Genomic DNA, 4,532 nt, shown 5'->3' with positions numbered 1-4,532 from the left:
CAGATCTGTCGCTCCAATGGTGGACCACGCCGACGCTCCTCCGTCCTCCTGCCTGACTCCGCCCCTTTCCTGCCTGACTCCGCCCCTTTCCTCACCCCCTCACCCCTTGTCTCCAGTTATGAAAAGTGATGAGAGTGGGGCATCTGCTGTGTGTGTGTGTGTGTGTGTGTGTGTGTGTGTGTGTGTGTGTGTGTGTGTGTGTGTGTGTGTGTCTGTGTGTGTGTGTGTGTGTGTGTGTGTGTGTGTGTGTGTGTGTGTGTGTGTGTGTGTGTGTGTGTGTGTGTGTGTGTGTGTGTGTGAGAAATGAGGTTTAAGCTCTGCAGTATTTGGGATTAGTGCATCCTACATAAAGACCTGCTGGATGTGCTATTACTGCTCACACACACACACACACACACACACACACACACACACACACACACACACACGCACACACACACACACACGCACACACACAGACACACACACACACACACTTTTTTGTCACGGCCATGTCAAGTGTGTGTGAACAGGAAAGTAACGAGCGTGTTGTGCTAAGAAAATAAAAGAAGTGCGAGCAGCTGGGAGGTGTGATGCACGCAAGAACCCGTGTTTTGGTAACCACGGCAACTGCTGCCCTTTTCTCACACACGCTGGTAATGATGATGCATGCTGGGAAAAAAAGAAAAAACCACGATCGAACCGTAACAGGCTTTAATTAAACATGATGACTTACCTTTATTTTGAAGGCAGGAAGTCGTATTAAAATGACATATATGAGGTTATCATACTCTTTTTTTTTCTTTTTGTTTTTTGCCCCGCCTCCTAACTGTTATTCTTTTCAGGGACAAGACTGGAGTGTTGCCATGGTAACGCAGCTGACCTTTGACCTCGCATGAAGATTGAGGCCTGCAGGTTATTCTGTTCACACACACACACACACATGGGGCGGCATGGCTCGGTTGGTAGAGTGGCCGTGCCAGCGACTTGAGGGTTCCAGGTTCGATTCCCGCTTCCGCCATCCTAGTCACCCACACTGGGAGCAGGTGGGTAAAGTGTCTTGCCCAAGGACACAACGGCAGTGACTCGGATGGTCGAAGTGGGGATCGAACCCGGAACCCCTCAAATTGCTGGCACGCCACCCACGGGGTATAAGACTCAAGCTGAGTCCAAATACTTTTGTCAAACATTCTAAAGGCGTTTGTTTTACCTTTCACAGTGATTAACTTATTTTTACACTTTAAATGCAACTTAGATATTGGGTTTCACTTTGTAAAAGCGCTTTGAGTCACTAGAGAAAAGCGCTATATAAATATAATGCACTTCACTCATGCACACACACACACACACACACTCTCCTTACCTTTGCAGCGCCCCCTGTCGGTCATCACACGTTACTACAACACATTGGAAACTCGTTTTGAAAATGTCCGATTGGATTGCAAATAAACTTGACTATTTCTTCTTTTTTTCCCCAGAACCTCATGGCTGCACCGAGCACGTCTGAAAGGCAGGGGGCGCTGTGGGTGAGTGTTTACAATCATGCACTTATATGCCTCCAACAATGCATGTGCCAAATGAACTCAAACTGAACTCAACAATGGATCAGTTCACTGACACGCAGCTTGAAAATACAAACTCCACCCTCTACTGCCACCTATGCTACGCGCACGCATTGCATGCTACACCCGACTCCGCCGCTCTGATTGGCTGCCAAACAGGAAGTAGTTGTGTTTATGTTTTTGGAGGATTTTTTTGGTTTTTTTCAAATTTTATTCCAAAAACAATACCATGCACATGTTTTAACTAGGGATGTCCGATAATGGCTTTTTGCCGATATCCGATATGCCGATATTGTCCAACTCTTTAATTACCGATACCAACCGATACCGATATCAACCGATATATACAGTCATGGAATTAACACATTATTATGCCTAATTTGGACAACCAGGTATGGTGAAGATAAGGTACTTTTTTAAAAAATTAGTAAAATAAGATAAATAAATTAAAAACATTTTCTTTAATAAAAAAGAAAGTAAAACAATATAAAAACAGTTACATAGAAACTAGTAATTAATGAAAATGAGTAAAATTAACTGTTAAAGGTTAGTACTATTAGTGGACCTGCAGCACGCACAATCATGTGTGCTTACGGACTGTATCCCTTGCAGACTGTATTGATATATAATGTAGGAAGCAGAATATTAATAACAGAAAGAAACAACCCTTTTGTGTGAATGAGTGTGAATGGGGGAGGGAGGTTTTTTGGGTTGGTGCACTAATTGTAAGTGTATCTTGTGTTTTTTATGTGGATTTAAATAAAAACAAAAAAAAAAACAAAAAAAAAACGATACTGATAATAAAAAAAACGATACCGATAATTTCCGATATTACATTTTAACGCATTTATCGGCCGGTAATATCGGCAGACCGATATTATCGGACATCTCCAGTTTTAACCATTGTAATACTTTCTTTTAGACATTAAACAAGATATTTTAAAGGAAGTACTCTTATTTTGAAGCCCACATTACGTTCAGAATTTGTATTTGAGCTAAAAAAAATGAATTAAAAAAAGAAATACTTACATTTCTATATTCAACATAAGCGAGAAGAATGTTGCGTGTACACACCATGAGCTAAAAAAATTAATAAAAAAAAGAAATATTTACATTTCTATACTCAACATAAGCGAGAAGAATGTTGTGTGTACACACTTGCATAGCAAAAGTACAGTGAGCTAAATTTTTAAAAAAAAAAACGTATAATCCTGCAACATTTTTACTACGATACAGTACAGTTTACATATAGACTATAAAGTAAAAATACTTTTAATTAGAGATGTCCGATAATATCGGCCGGCCGATATTATCGGCCGATAAATGCTTTAAAATGTAATATCGGAAATTATCGGTATCTGTTTTTTTATTATCGGTATCGTTTTTTGTTTTTTTAATTTTTAATTTTTTAATTTTTTTATTTTTATTAAATCCACATAAAAAACACAAGATACACTTACAATTAGTGCACCAACCCAAAAAAACCTCCCTCCCCCATTCACACTCATTCACACAAAAGGGTTGTTTCTTTCTGTTATTAATATTCTGCTTCCTACATTATATATCAATATATATCAATACAGTCTGCAAGGGATACAGTCCGTAAGCACACATGATTGTGCGTGCTGCTGGTCCACTAATAGTACTAACCTTTAACAGTTCATTTTACTAATTTTCATTCATTACTAGTTTCTATGTAACTGTTTTTATATTGTTGTACTTTCTTTTTTATTCAAGAAAATGTTTTTAATTTATTTATCTTATTTTATTTTATTAATTAAAAAAAAAAAGGACCTTATCTTTACCATACCTGGTTGTCCAAATTAAGCATAATAATGTGTTAATTCCACAACTGTATATATCAGTATCGGTATCGGTTGATATCGGTATCGGTAATTAAAGAGTTTGACAATATCGGAATATCGGATATCGGCAAAAAGCCATTATCGGACATCCCTACTTAATACATTTTTACTACGGTACAGTACAGTTTACATATAGACTATAAAGTAAAAATACTTTAAATACATTTTTACTACGATATAGTACAGTTTAGATATGGACTATAAAGTAAAAATACTTATAATACATTTTTACTATGGTACAGTTTGTATATGGACTATGAAGTAAAAGTACATTTAATACATTTTTACTACGGTACAGTACAGTTTACATATAGACGATGACACCAACGCTGTATTGTATGTTGCAAAGTTCCATATCCATGATTCATCAAAGCTCCCAGATATAAACGTGCTTTTAAAAACTATTTTGAATCGCATTTGGAATCCCTTAAAATAATAAAAACCTAAATTGCACACATTTTAGACTTTATTTTATTTAATTTAATTAATATGTGTTGTCCTCTTCTTCGATAGCAGATATTATTTTCCTGTTTAGTAAGTTTATCTATTCGTATCTATTTTCATTTTAAAAATGATTTTTGATTGTATTTGATCTATATTTGTATGCCGTGTTTGTAAATCTAGTTATTTGGAATGCACAAGCACATACTGTACATGGTGAGGCATGTGTTTATGTTTGCTGCCACCTGCTGGACAAATATAGACTGCAACAACCTTTATCCAACTTTATCGCAATGACAATATAATACAGATGTTTTGAAAATAAAAATGAATGAAATATGTATTTTGTACATTTTCAAAACAAGTACAAATAATTTCTTAACAGATATTGTGCAGGAAGTAGTTTTATACTGAAAAGGTTATCTGCGCCCACAAAACGTGAACCTTGTTTTATTTATTTATTTATTTTTTAAAGTAAGATACAGTCCAGTCTATAAAGCTAACGCTGTGATAATGACTTCCAAAAATGACTTATTTTATATTTTATATTTTTATTTATATATTTATACTTCATATTTGTTGTCCTCTTCTTCAATAGCAGATCTTTTTTTTTCTGCTATGTTTTTCTATTTACATTTTTGTATTAGTTTGTTACTTATTTTATTCATGTATTTACTATCCACAT

Source organism: Entelurus aequoreus, linkage group LG18 (assembly GCF_033978785.1).
Source record: "Entelurus aequoreus isolate RoL-2023_Sb linkage group LG18, RoL_Eaeq_v1.1, whole genome shotgun sequence".
Taxonomy (NCBI): Eukaryota; Metazoa; Chordata; class Actinopteri; order Syngnathiformes; family Syngnathidae; genus Entelurus; species Entelurus aequoreus.
This window is presented reverse-complemented; position numbering follows the sequence as displayed.